At 33.4% G+C, this 16283-nt stretch overlaps 1 long non-coding RNA gene across 1 annotated transcript in view; it reads right to left on the minus strand.

Moving 5' to 3' along the window:
- Positions 1–354: 354 nt before the first annotated feature.
- Positions 355–16283, minus strand: part of LOC136845012 (uncharacterized) — a 301988-nt gene continuing 286059 nt past the window's right edge. The window contains exon 3 of the long non-coding RNA XR_010855039.1: positions 355–665. This is a non-coding gene — a long non-coding RNA (uncharacterized lncRNA). The remainder of the gene's footprint in view (positions 666–16283) is intronic.

A 16283-nucleotide genomic window follows, 5' to 3' on the forward strand; every position in this document is an offset into this window, starting at 1 on the left:
TTAAACATATATATATAAATGTATATATATATATATATATATATATATATATATATATATATATATATATATATATATATATATAGATGTATATATATATGTATAACTGATTCACGAAAATAGTTTGCTAAGTACAGGGCGACAGTCGAAAGACCTCGCAGCACTCCACCTGTTTCCCTTTCTTCGTGGATTTTGTCTTTATATATATATATATATATATATATATATATATATATATATATATATATATATATATATATATATATATATATATATATATATATATATATATATATATATATATATATATATATATATATATATATATATATATATATATAAGACACAATCGGCACTATAATAATTTACAACGATGAATTATTGAGAATCTTTATCCATATAATAATAAGCTAAATACTAAAAATAACAAAAACCCCACTTAACAGTCCATCTACAAAGATCACAAGAGTGAAATCTATATACAAAGAAACTTTCTACGCATGCGCACAGTTGAAAATTCAACAGAAAACAAAAACATAAGAAAAAAAATTACAGTAGGTTAATATCTCAGCGAAATCCAGAAAATGACCTCGAAAACTTTACCTGGATTGTTAAGGTGTGTGTAGTTCATGCAAGGTTACGACCCCCGGAAGAGATTCTGGGTCCTGGAAAGGCAAGAGAATAATATTAGCTGGATGGAACTGAATAAAAGAAAACAAATTTTGGAGTTAAATAAGAAAATAAAAAAAGAATGGAACAGACGGAAGGGGGTCATTCCATCCGTGCTGAGTGAAATAAGTCATAATTCCTACCCCTGCTTCTCTCTCTCTCTCTCTCTCTCTCTCTCTCTCTCTCTCTCCATTGGAATAGTCATATTTTCTCTCTCTCTCCAGTAGAATACTCATATTTTCTCTCTCTCTCTCTCCCTCTCTCTCTCTTCACTTCAAGTCATATTCTCTCTCTCTCTCTCTCTCTCTCTCTCTCTCTCTCTCTCTCTCTCTCTCTCTCTCTGCTAATATGTAACATATTAGCAGAAAGATATAAGAGTGAATTCACACCTAAATTGATAATGAAGATAATGATACAAAAATAAGAGATGAAAATAGTGAATATTTATCGGACATAGATATTACTGAAGCAGATATTGTGCAGGCTATTAATGAGATTAAAAATGGATCAGCAGCAGGACCTGATGGTGTTCCTGCCATTTTGTTAGAGAAAGTGGTTCATTCAATCGCAAAGCCGCTAGCAATATTATTAAGACAAAGTATAGATACAGGCAAGATTTATGATGAGCATAAATTAGCGTATATTACCCCCAACTTTGAAAGGTGGATCAAGACTAGAGGCAAGTAATTATAGGCTTGTGAGTCTGACATCTCATATTATGAAAGTTTACGAAAGGGTAATGAAAAAATATATAATGAAACATTTAATGAAAAATAGTTTGTTTAATAAAGGACAACATGGTTTTGTACCCGGAAGAAGTACACAGACCCAACTGTTAGCTCACCACGAAAACATATATAAAACTTTGATAAACGAAAAAGATACAGATGTGGTTTACCTAGACTTTGCAAAAGCTTTTGACAAGGTGGACCATAATATATTAACAAAAAATGAGAAAACATAACATTGTAGATAAAGTTGGAAGATGGATAAAAAAATTTTTGCAAAACAGAAAACAGATAGTGATTGCTAACGATGAGAAATCGGATGAAGCTACGGTAATATCCGGTGTGCCACAAGGTACAGTGTTAGCTGCATTGCTGTTTGTGATTATGATTGTAGACATAGACAGTAATGTTAAGGACTCGGTAGTGAGAAGTTTCGCGGATGACACAAGAATAAGTAGAGAGATTACTTGTGATGAAGATAGGAATTCACTACAAAGAGACCTAAAAAATATATATAAATGGGCAGAGGTAAATAGGATGGTATTTAACTCTGATAAATTTGAATCAATAAACTATGGTGATAAAGAAGGAATGCTATATGCATATAAAGGTCCTCATAATGAGACAATCACAAATAAGGAAGCAGTTAAAGACCTTGGTGTGATGTTGAATAGGAGTATGTTATGTAATGACCAAACAGCAATAATATTGGCAAAATGCAAAGCAAAAATGGGAATGCTGTTCCGGCACTTCAAAACAAGAAAAGCCGAACACATGATTATGCTTTATAAAACGTACGTACGTAGTCCACTTGAATATTGTAATATAATATGGTACCCATACTACCAAAAGGATATTGCACAAATAGAGTGTACAAAGATCCTTTACAGCTAGAATAGAAGAAGTTAAGGACCTTGACTACTGGGAAAGACTACAATTCTTAAATTTATATAGTCTTGAAAGAAGAAGAGAACGCTACATGATTATCCAGGCATGGAAACAGATAGAAGGAATTACTGAAAACATCATGGAGCTAAAAGTATCAGAAAGAGCAAACAAGAGGTAGATTAATAGTGCCCAAAACGATACCAGGAAAACTAAGGAAAGCACACAGGACATTATTCCACCGCGCACCAGCATCAATAATGCAGCGTCTATTCAATGCGCTACCAGATCATCTGAGAAACATATCAGGAGTGAGCGTAGATGTGTTTAAGAATAAGCTCGACAAATATCTAAGATGCATCCCAGACCATCGAAGACTGAAAGATGCAAAATATACCGGAAGATGCATTAGCAATTCTCTGGTAGACATCAGAGGTGCCTCTCACTGAGGGACCTGGGGCAACCCGAACGAACTGTAAGGTCTGTAAGGTAAGGTAAGGTCTCTCTCTCTCCAGTGGAATAGTCATATTTTTTTCTCTCTCTCTCTCCCTCCAGTGGAATAGTCATATTTTCTCTCTCCTCCCTCTCCTCCTATTAATAGTCTCTATCTCTCTCTCTCTCTCTCTCTCTCTCTCTCTCTCTCTCTCTCTCTCTCTCTCTCTCTCTCCAGTGAAAGTCATACTATAATATCTCTCTCTCTTTCTCCAGTGAAAGTGATACTCTCTCTCTCTCTCTCTCTCTCTCTCTCTCTCTCTCTCTCTCTCTCTCTCTCTCTCTCTCTCTCTTTTTTCCAATATCTGTGATATATAATTAAGGGAAAAAGAACCTAAGTTATTAACTGAACGGCTCCGTTCACGGAGAGTGAAGTAATAGTAAAAGCAAATGGGGCAGAGAAACCCAAATGCAGTTTCTTAATTACTGCTGGAGGAACACAGAGAGAGAGAGAGAGAGAGAGAGAGAGAGAGAGAGAGAGAGAGAGAGAGAGAGAGAGAGAGCAGTCGATACTAGTGAGTACTGAGACTAGAACAATCAAATTTACTTGAGATGAAATGAAAAATTCTTAACGGTTTTTTATGCTTTCGCTTCGTTGCATCTCTCTCTCTCTGTCTCTGTCTATATATATATATATATATATATATATATATATATATATATATATATATATATATATATATATATATATATATATATATATATATATATATATAGAGAGAGAGAGAGAGAGAGAGAGAGAGAGAGAGAGAGAGAGAGAGAGAGAGAGATTCTAATGAGAATACGAGAATGATCAACTTTAAATTAAACTGATATGAAAATATTTTCATATCAAACGTCTTTTTTTTATGCCTCTACTCTTTATTCTTGGCATCTGTGTCAGAGAAACATACCCATTAAAGAATTCCAGCCCGACGCCGCATCATAAAACCCACATCCAAGTATTCTAACATTCAATTTCCTCGTCAATGGTTTTCCAAAACAACGCAGCTGAAACGGCCAATTTTCAGCTGACAATTCAATTATCTGGTGCCTATAAGTGTCTAAGGTACTTCCGTTCCCCATCCTTTATCTATGCGAAAATGTATTTATTATCAGTTTGTTTTTTTTCTTTTGTGAGTTACAAAAATATCTTTTTTAAATAACAGTTCCAGAACAATTATAAATACCTTACTTGCTTCATACTTATTCATTATGACATTTATATGAGATATAGGGACAGGTTAAGCTATTAACGACTTTATTCTTTGCTGACGTAAGATCGAAAATGGCATACTCATCACCTTGACTAGTCGCTCTTGTTTTCCTCCATATTTCATAAAAAGTTTCGTATTAGAAGCCAAAAATAAATTCATTTTCTACATAAAGGTGTTTTTAGTTTACTAAATTATTTACAATAGAACAACTCCGTATTAAAAGCCAAGAATAAATTCGCCTTCTATATGAAAGCGCTTTGAGATCATTGAATCATTTAAAAGGTGTATAACAACCACTAAAACTAGGGGGAAATGATAAATTAGCTGTAAAGATCTGGACCAGACCTTGGGGTTAAAATCTCAAAGTGTCACATACAAATAAAATGATATTTCCTCTAAAACTATAATTTATATATAAGGTATTTAAGTTAAATAAGATTCAAATCAAAACAAAATTTCTTTGTAGGATTTGCGTACAAGACTTCTCACTCGCGGTTGATCAAAATTATTGGACATAAAAAATATTTATAGTTTTACAATTATTCTTGTATTATTTTCCCTACAGACCGAGACTGAGTCATGACTGACGGCTAGTAAATAAGCGCATGATAAACAGGTTCATAATACTTCAATTCGTCTTTCTATTTTCACTGATGACAGCCATAAACGGACTGCACGCTTGATCTATTTTCATTTTTATTATCAGTATTATCATTACAATATACCTACCATTTATTCACCACAATGGAGTTTAGATAGACTAAATAATAGTTTATGGGATTCTTTATGCTTGATAGTCATAATGAATGCATATTCATTTAATTTTAGTGCCTGCAAGAGCAACTTTGCACCAGTTCTGTATTTATACCACCACAAATGTATGGAGAGAGTATCAGTATCCAATGTGTTGTGCTAGAAATCTTTATTATTATTATTATTATTATTATTATTATTATTATTATTATTATTATTATTATTATTATTCAGAAGATAAACCCCTGTTCATAAGGAACAGACCAACAGGGTACATTAACTTGAAATTCAAGCTTCCAAAGAACATGCTGTTCATTTGTAAGAAATTACAGAATTTAATAGGAAACACAGAAAGGAGAGATCAGTTACTAGAAAAAAAAAAAGATAAATTAATAAGTCAATAGATAAAAATGTAAATATACTTTCAAAAGTACAAGGGAATTTGTTTTGGGGTAGTGGTGTATTGCAACTTCGCTTGAACTTTTGAGGTTCAAATTGCACAACGTCCTCAGGAAGACCGTTCCACAGTCCAACGATGTGGGGAATAAACTGAATATTTCCAAGTCACTCCACGCAGTACACAAGATAAATATTTTAGTCATAAAGTACAAACTATTGTCTGATTGCATTTATAAACATCTAACAAACTTAGAAGAATTCAGATGATTCCGCTGAGAATTTACAGACAACTGTAGACAACAGTTTTTAAAAGGAATCTGGTCTAAATCCTATGACAATTCCCCTTCAATGTGCATTTTGATTTTCACAACCTTAACCAGACGTATATTAGAAGATCCTATATTAGTGAATGGCGATAACCACAGACAAGTTTCCTTGAAAACACTTCCAGTCCTTTCACTAAAAGGAATTATGTTTGCAAGCAAATAAAGTCTTCTGCATATCCCTGTAGCTTACAGATGAACGCTGACGGCTAGCGTTTATAATCAACGGGATACATGCATACATGCACGCGGCAATAGGTAACTGCCTCTCAACATGCAAATAACACATCGTTTGTTACAGGGCAATGAATATGTGGGCAACTTGAACTTCACGAAACTAATTGAAAAATACATTTTTAAGTAATCAAACATTAAACATTATGTCATATATAGTTTTTAATCAAATAAGGTTGCAAGCTTGAGATTTCTCAGTCCTTCTCAACCTTGAATAAATTTTCGTCTTTTTTTTATATCAAGCACATATACACATAAATGCACACACACACACACACATATATATATGTGTGTATGTATGTATGTATGTATTATCATATCGCAAATATACATGATAAGATGAGGGTGTGCGAATTTTGGCCTTTTATATATATATATATATATATATATATATATATATATATATATATATATATATATATATATATATATATAAATATTATACTGCAATAGAGATAGCTTACTGATAATGTGCTGTTTCCAAATAAGAACCTCCAATTTCGATTTCAACTGCCGTCACCTTATAAGGGAGTCAGTTAAAATTACTCTATACAGTATGAAAACAGAAAAACATTATACACTGCATATGTTTTCCATATGGGAATGATTGTACATAAATAAAGGCACACGTTTTCATTTTACATAGCTACAAATTATGACTTGTATTACTGAGCTAATTATTTACATATATATAAATGATATCAGTCAACTGCAAAACAAGGAGCTCTAATAATCCTTGCAAACGATCCAGAAGTTAAGTTAAAGTGTTTATTACAGTGAAAGTAACACAACAAAATATAGGTGACACTTTGCAATACAGTATTGCAGCGTACATGCAGGGCTAGAATTGAGCCGTAATTTTCCCAAAGTAGCACTGTCTGCTAACCAGAGAGAGAGAGAGAGAGAGAGAGAGAGAGAGAGAGAGAGAGAGAGAGAGAGAGAGAGAGCAACTTAATTCTAACGGTTATGATCCAAGTTGAAATACAATATACTTAAACGAGAGAAATAACAACAGAATTAATTAATCTTTAAGTCTAATAAACACAATAGCATGTTTGTGCTTTAACAAAATGAAGAAAAGATAATTTAGTAAAATCAGGGGAACTAAATGACAGTAATAGACTTCAACGGCCAGTGGGCTTTAAGAGATACACCCACCCACACACACACACACACAAGGACACACATATAAAAAGAATTTATTGCAACTGATGTATATTATTAAAAATGAGATATCTAATAGCAGGCGATACATGTTAATATTTCCCATTTTTATCATACAATGCGGAGGCTATCCTTCCTTTTTTCCTATTTGATGCCTGTAGCCTGCTTAGCAGACGAAGGACATTAATATTTTTATGTCTGGTGAAAAAATACCTTACACTTCAAAATAATTTCACTACCCCCAAAACATTTGTGTTAATAACCAGCAATTATAGATAAATATCAATCACTTGAGCAGCCAGTCTCTACTTAAGAAATAATAACTGTCTCAACATCACAAACAAATTCAGTTTAATGGTGAAACGAACGTTCTTTGTCAGCATCCAATCATTCAAGAAGAATAAAAGGACAATGAATAAACAAAGTAACCTTTCAACACCAGAATTGAATTGGATATAGAATTTAGGCCAAAGACCAAGCACTGGGACCTGTGAGGTCATTCAGCGCTGAAATGGAACTTGACAGTAAAAGGTTTGAAAAGTGTAGCAGGAGGAAAACCTCGCAGTTGTACTACGAATCAATTATTAGGAGAGGATGGAAAGTAAGATGGAAGAAAGTGAATATGAAAGGAGGTACAGTAAAAGGAACCAAAGGGGTTGCAACTAAACTAATGCTTACAGTGCACCACATGAGGTGCACTGACTGCTCTAACCCCCTACGGTGCCTTCAACAGCAGAAAAAAACTCACAGATCAAACCAAGAGAAAGACCACCACGGAGTAACAGTATTCCAAAAAACCAAACAGGGCTCTGAAGTGTCAAGGTATGTAGTCTTGAGGCCGGTTACGACCCCTGGAAAGAAAACCCCGGCCTGGAAAGGCCTTGAAGATCCTATGGAAAGAAATAAATAGGATCTGGCAAAAATGTTAGAAAATAAAACCATTCCACTTGTGGTAAATATATCCAACGCTCATTTATTTTCTGTTTCTCAGTATATGATTTTTTATATAAAATGGAGTCTCACTATGAGTGAATTATATTGCCAGAAAATTTACCATTCAACAAAAAGTTTCCGGAAGTTACACAGTGAAAGGTTTTTCTGTGAAAAGAAGAAAATTAACTGCAAAACAAAGGGGACGGCACTCGAAACTAATAAGAAGAGAGAGAGAGAGAGAGAGAGAGAGAGAGAGAGAGAGAGAGAGGAGAGAGAGAGAGAGAAGAGAATCACACGCATAATAAATATATGTATATATATACATATATATGTATATATATCTATATATATGCACATACATATATATACTGTACAGTATGTGTATATATATATATATATATATATATATATATATATATATATATATATATATATATATATATATATATATATATATATATATATATATATATCAAGGCAAATGCCACGAAGGAAAATTGAGACAACGGAGTGGTTGCACTTGTGCTTCATGGCATTTGCCTTTATTTATATATCCATCACGCTCTATATCTTCGTGAATCAGTTATACACACACACACACACACACACACACACACACACACACACATATATATATATATATATATATATATATATATATATATATATATATATATATATATATATATATATATATATATATATATATACAGTTTTAACAAAATTCTTTGGCACCACTTATCAAACACGAGGCGCCATTCTTTACACTATCATAATTTTTATCATAAATACTACAATACAAGAACCAAGCTGATTTCGCTAAATCTCTACCAAAATACACTGCTACTATTTTAAAAATTGAGGACTTGGTCAAGGATGACCTTTTATTTATTTTTTCATTTTATAAACATTATTCGTTTATCATAAACATCATCATCGTGCATAAAAATACCGTCATTTTAATATGAAAAAATCTTCCTTTTATCAATTAATCTTTTTTATTTTTATACGAAATAAAAAAGTTAGTTACAATTTAGCCATTAATTCCTTTACGAATAAATAATAAAATACTTCGAGCATAAGAATAGCCACTTCATGATACAGTATGTAACAATTCACTTCCTTTGTAATCATCCTATTCTCTTATTTATTGCTAGTTCCTCGCTGGGTAAGCGGGTTCCGTTCTCAGTTACCACTCTGTTGGTCGCGAGTTTGAATCTCTGACCGGCCAGTGAAGAACAAGAGGAATTTGTTTCGTGATAGAAATTCATTTTCTCGCTATAATGTGGTTCGATTCCATAATAAGCTGTAGGTCCTGTTGCTAGTAACCAATTGGTTCTTCCAGCCACGTAAAAATCAATCTAATCCTTCTTGGCTTAGCTCCTAGAGCTGTTAATCAGCTCAGTGGTCTGGTTAAACTAAGATATACTTAACTTTTTCTTATTTATTGCTGCTTTCAATGCTCTACACCAAAGAGGCACAAAGCATTAATCTGAATATTTGGACTTTCATACAAATATCTTCCTAACTGGACAGAAACATCATAATAATATAAAACGCTTTAAAAAAAAAAACTTATATATGTTCAGAAACTCATAGTCGGAGATACCACCCACTTTTCCCAAAGACACTAAAATGACTTCGCTGGCGACTCTCACTTTTATTAATTTACATAAGAATAGGGACCGTTTATACGTCATTTTCCGGACTGAAAATTCAAAGATGAAGGAAAACTATTTCGTCTTTCCTTAAAGTAAAACAAAGGTTAAAGGAAGAACTGTGGATAAAATAAAGAGAGAGAAAATGTTAAAGAACGCGGATAAACGACCTGAAGTAAAAAAAAAAAAAAGTTTGAGAAAATGTAATTAAATTGAAAGGAATAAAAAATAAAATTGATTCTTTGCCAGGAAGCAATGCGGAGAGAGAGAGAGAGAGAGAGAGAGAGAGAGAGAGAGAGAGAGAGAGAGAGAGAGAGAGAGAGGATAAAAATGGACGAGAAAAATGGAATAAATGGTAGAAAAAGTTAAAACATTACTGGGACAAAATAAAGAAACGAATAAGAAGCCAAGCTAAAGGATGAAGCGTCAATTGAATTTTTATTCAGAATACGAGAACACGAAATACTATTCATATTTTCTGTCAAAAAATATTGGCAACGGTCAGGACCCAATATAACTCATGGTTTTATGTGAAGTAATCAAGCCATGAACTTCATTAAAAAACTTCATTTAAAAAAACTTCATTCAAAAGACCTGCCATTTCACGTAAATTACATAATTATCAACCTTTCAGTACCTTTCAGTGAGTCCGGGTAAGGTATTATTAACTATCCTAAAGAAATGTTCGGCTACTATTTTTTAAAAATCATGCTATTTCTGTGTCACTAGAATGAAAAGACCAGAATGTATACTCGCGCTACCTTTATTTGTATATTGGAAAAGTAAGTATAGCTTAGTTTATCCAGACCACTGAGCTGATTAACAGCTCTCCTAGGGCTGGCCCGAAGGATTAGTTATTTTACGTGGCTAAGAACCAACGCTGGTTACCTGGCAACGGATCTACAGCTTGGTCAGGGAATCCGAACTACATTATAGCGAGAAATGAATTTTCTATAACCAGATACATTCCTCTTATTCTTCATTGGCCGGTCGGAGATCTGAACCGCGCTGGTGTAGAGTGAAGGAGAACGGAACCCACCCGTCCAACGACGAATATATTGGATGGGCTCTAAAATGAACTAACAAAACATATACACTAATATAAAAAAAAATAAGTCATGAGACTGATAAAAAGGTGTTAACCCAAATCACACATAGAAAATTATTTATTGATTTTTTTTGTTTCTCCAACTGACGTCACGAAGAAAAAGTTACAAAGTGGCAAAGAGATGCGTCGCTCAGATGGGACGAGAACAAAACTTTATTAAGAATTTTCTTATGTTATCTCTCCTTTAGCTGGGATGGATAAGCAGGAATTGGGAAGCTGGGAGGTTAAAGATTAAGAACGCACAAACTACATTTTACAGAGATATTTAAAAAAGGGATTTTGGTTCCCCAGTAAAAATAAGATACTGCACTTTGATTTACATAAAATATGGGCTGAATAAAGAGGTTACTCCCGCAGCTTTATTTTCGTTTTGGACAGGTTTACCTCAGACCAAAAGCTGGGTAGGTTTAAGCATATGGCCACTCAGGAAATTAAAGTGTTCCTCAGGGCCAGAATGCAACGCACCAATTTTATGCATGTATGCCTGCTAAACGTAAAAGTATTTTATTATTATTATTATTATTATTATTATTATTATTATTATTATTATTATTATTATTATTATTATTATTATTCAGAAGATAACCCGTTATTCATATGGAAAAAGCTAAACGTAAAAAAAGCATTATTATTATTATTATATTTTATTTATTTATCTTTTCTTTTTTTGGGTTGTCTATCACAAATCATCCTATTCGACTGGGTGGTTTTTATAGTGTGTCCGGGTTGCATCCTGCCTCTTTAGAGTCCATCACTTCTCACTATGTGCACTGCTTCTAGTAGCACGCTTTTCTACATGAGTCGTGGAGCTACTTCGGCATCTAGTTTTTCCAGATTCCTTTTCAGGGATCTTGGGATCGTGCCTAGTGTTCCTATGATTTTGGGTACAATTTTCACTGGCATATTCGATATCCTTCTTGTTTAGATTTTCAGGTCTTCATACTTAACAATTTTTTCTCTTTCTTTCTCATCTACTCTGGTGTCCCATGGTATTGCGACATCAATGAGTGATACTTTCGTCTTGATTTTGTTAATCAACGTCACGTCTGGTCTATTGGCACGTATCACCCTGTCTGTTCTGATACCATACTCCCAGAGGATCTTTGCCTGATCGTTTTCTATAGCTGGTGTTTCTTGCACAGGCTCCCGTGGAGGGCTTTTGCTACTGAATCATGCCTCTTTTTTGTACTGGTTCTGTGCAAGAGCCGGACATCTGCTTAGTTGGGTGTGGTTTATGGTCCTGTCTTTCATATTACACTTCAGGTATATGGGTGAGATGTTATTTCCATCTATTGTTCTTGACATATCTGGCTCTTAGGGCCTGATCTTGTGCTGTTGCTAGCATTCCTTCTGTTTCTTCTTGAGTTCTTTCTCCCTCCGGAGCCATTGCTATGCTTCATCGCTGGCCAGTTCTTTTGTCTGTCTCATGTAATGTCCAAAGTACTGGTTTGTTGTGCCATTCCTCTGTTCCGTTTTTCATTCTCCTGTCTCAGTATATTATTATTATTATTATTATTATTATTATTATTATTATTATTATTATTATTATTATTATTATTATTATTATTATTATTATTATTATTATTATTCAGAAGATAAACCGCTATTCATATGGAAAAGCTTTAGGGCTATTAACTTTAAATTCAAGCTTCCAAAGAATATGGCGCCCATTTGAAAGAATTTGCAGAAGATAATAGGAAATGCAGAAAGCGGAGATAACTTATTAGAGAAGAAAAAAAGATAAATAAAAAAACCAAATTTGTAAATAAGAGGTGAAGTGTTTTAGGATAGCAAAGCATTGCATCTTCGCTTGAACTTTCGAGGTTCTAATTGCACAACATCCTCAGTGATGATTATTTGTGAGGATACACATAAAACTTGTAAAACTTACAAGTCGTGAAACCATGGCATATTTCATTCAGTGTTGGTTCTAACCTCTACGTCTTGCTATTTTTTTACTGGACTGGGCATGTTCCTGAAGTTTTTGAAGTTTTGGGAGCGTCTCATACTTTACTCTCTCTCTCTCTCTCTCTCTCTCTCTCTCTCTCTCTCTCTGTCCGTGTATGGTGTTTTGTTTCATTTCTAAAGTTCTTCTTAAACACTGAACAATACAAATGACAGTTCTATACTATGAGTAAATAAATAAAAAAACAAGTAAGATCTATCAGTTAACCAATACATAAATTACTGAATGAATAGACGATGAAATACCGTATATGTGTATATATGTACCTACTGTATATTTAAATATGTTTATATAAAATCAAAGAGTTCTCTCTGTATCAGCAACTGAAGAGAGATTAATAAGGGAAAATATATTTATCTAAAATCAAAGAGTTATCACTGTGTCAATAACTAATAAGAGACTAATAAGGAAAATATATTTAAATTAAATCAAAGAATAATTTCTGTATCAGTAACTCAATATATATCAATAAGGAAAATTATATTTTGATAAAATCAGTGTTATTTCTGTATCAGTAACTGAAAGAGAATCGCAGGGGAAAATACATTTTGATAAAATCAGAGTTATCTATGTATTAGTTACTCACGAGAGATTCATAGGGGGAAAACATATTTAAATCACATTAAAGTTACCTCTGCATCAAGGAAAATATTCTGAAAAATCAGAGTTATTTCTGTACTAGTAACTCGCAAGAGATTCATAGGGGAAAATATATTTAGATAAAATCAAAGAGTTACCTCTGCATCAGAGAAGATATTTTGACAAAAACAAGAATTATGTCTGTAGTAGTAACTCAAGAGAGATTCACTGGGGAAAATACATTTAGATATCATTAAAGAGTTATTTCTGCATCAGTGACTCACGAGAGACTTATAAGGGATATCTACCAGTCATATAAAATGGAATCACACAAACTCTTCTTCTTCTTCTTCTCCTTCTTCAGCATCCAAAAAAGGCCAAAACTTCTCAGGAAACTAATCAGAATAGTCAGAAAGAGGGGGGAAAAATATATGTTTCGCGGAGTCATATTACGAAGTGAAACGCGGCAGCAGGAGGTTTGGTTTTTATTTAAAAAGAAGAAAAAAAAGTTTGTAAGTGGTTCCCTATTATTATGGAAATGAACGAGGAGACGTCGGAGTTCCCTGCAGTGTTATTTTAGTTGTCTCTCAGAAGGTGATGTTGGGATACTAAGAAGTCTCTTTTTTCATTTTTTTTTAGAAAACTGGTAATTTTTTGTTTTTGTTTCTCTTTGCCGTTAGCATACAGTTAGGAAGATCTCTGTATAAGATTCCAAAGTCTTAGTAATATATATATATATATATATATATATATATATATATATATATATATATATATATATATATATATATATATTTATATATATACAGATATATATATATATATATACAGAGAGAGAGAGAGAGAGAGAGAGAGAGAGAGAGAGAGAGAGAGAGAGAGAGACACTCCCTGAGCTTCACAAAGTTCAGAAACACGCAACTCTCACATGAAAATAAACTATATATTATATATATATATAGGCAGTATATATATATATATATATATATATATATATATATATATATATATATATATAAATATATATATAAATATATATATATATATATATATTTTATATATATGTGTGTATGTATATACATATATATAATACATATACTAGTTGACCAACCTGGTGCTGCCTGGAAAAACTCTGAATGACATTCAATAAACTCTCTCTCTCTCTCTCCCGCTTTCTCCTCCCTAACACCCCCTCTTCTCTCTCTTCCTCTCCTCTCATTCTCTCCCAACACACCCATTCATTATTATAGAATTCAACAATCTAAGGCAGTGTATTCACGATCACGTTTACCTGTCATTTCTTCTGTCAGTTCATCGAAACTGCCGTTAAAACTTACGTTGACAACAGTTTGTGGACGGAGACAGTCCGCTCACCAGAACAGATGAACTGATGGCATTACCTAAATAGCTTCCAACCGACTGACAGGTAAATTGCACGTGTGAACAGATTAGCACCAATTTCGTGACAGTTTGCCACTGTATTTCGTCTAGGAAGAACTCGGATGCCCTGATCAGAATATGAATAAATTATGTATAGGCGTTATCCATTTCACTGCTAGACCCTTCAATGCTATTTGTAGGCCATTATAAGTCCAAATCTTACAATAAAACTCTACAACTATATTTCCATGTGATACAGGCAATTTGGTATAGGCCTATGCCAATTATATCTTTTAATGATATGTGTTCCTATAATGAAAGTAAACTTCTGTCCAATTCATAAAAAAACTAAACCAACCCCTCAGTTCTAATTTAAACTCATTCATTAATATTCTGTGAGAACAGACGTCTTTTTTTAATGAGAAATATTTACTCTATATTCTGCTACACCTTTTTACTACTTTCGTATTATTAAGTGAAGTGCTGCAAGAGCAAGCCTTCCACCCTCTCATCATATTAAGAAAAAAGTGGCGAAACTCTTTCCTATACGGCTAAATTTCAACTCGTGATACGTATTTTTTATATTGGTTTTAGGTACGTTTTTTACAATGACATCAAATTCCTTAACGTAGAATTGTGTATAAAGTTACATGTACGGTATCTATAAACTTGGTCAAATCGTATAATAAAATAATAATGAATCAAACAAAATCTTTCCCTTCTTGGAGGAATGTTAGGCAATCGGTTATTTATTGTTCTGAATAACGCGTGTTGACAAAAGATAGAAATGAATATATATCATTCAAGTATATAACCATAAACAATCATTTTATTTTCCTAAATGTTGGGAATACTATTCCTTACCGTGTATGATTATATCAGCAAAAGGTATGAATTGACGTGTTGTGTAAGCTGTGAGCGCTTCGAGTTACTCAAGTGCAGTAGTTGCCATTTCTTAATTTAATCCATATTTGCATCTAATACATTTATCCTCCAAGTGCCTTTCGGAAAATATTTCCAAATGTAATGATCTACATTCCTGGACAGTTTTAATCTAGAATTTTCAGTCATTATCTTTCCGGTAATCAGTACCAAGCAACGTTTTGCCATTCGCACGATAATTAATTCCAACCGTCAACCGCTGGAGAGTCTAAGGTGATATTTCGATTATTCCAGCACAGCCGACAACGTGTTGTTCTTCCTACACGATGTTGGTGATCATGTAATAAATGACGTAGGATCGTATGTGGGACCATTTTAACACCGTATGCAAAAGAGGAAAAGCGTTTATTTACTATTATTATATCATATAAAGTCTTCAACCATATGGATAAACAAGTCAGGACAAACTTGTGATTATCGCTTTTCGCATGATGAAGTGGTTGCCAGGTGTCGCGTATGTAAAATTAAGTTATTTTTCGATATATATTCCTTTTATGGGCGCTTGCTCTTGCAAAGAAGTAGATATTAGAGTTATGGAATCTCTTGAGGTATAATGATAGATCATCTCAACTTCTATACTATATATACCAGAAGTTGCCGACTAATGTTTTTTCGTTCCTTATGTAGACCCTGCCTTCCATTTTTTTGCACCATAAATTGTTGTTCTTCTCTCTAGGTAATAATTTAGTAATAAACCTCATAGAGAATAGATTTCGCTCCAAAATGTTTGAGTGATGCCTTGGAGAGAGAGAGAGAGAGAGAGAGAGAGAGAGAGAGAGAGAGAGAGAGAGAGAGAGAGAGAGAGAGAGTTTGTAGTGGTTTCTGCTGGATGTGAAAAATGAGAAAAAAGCCCAGAAAACTGAAGGAAAAGGTGACG

Source organism: Macrobrachium rosenbergii, chromosome 2 (assembly GCF_040412425.1).
Source record: "Macrobrachium rosenbergii isolate ZJJX-2024 chromosome 2, ASM4041242v1, whole genome shotgun sequence".
NCBI classification, from domain to species: domain Eukaryota; kingdom Metazoa; phylum Arthropoda; class Malacostraca; order Decapoda; family Palaemonidae; genus Macrobrachium; species Macrobrachium rosenbergii.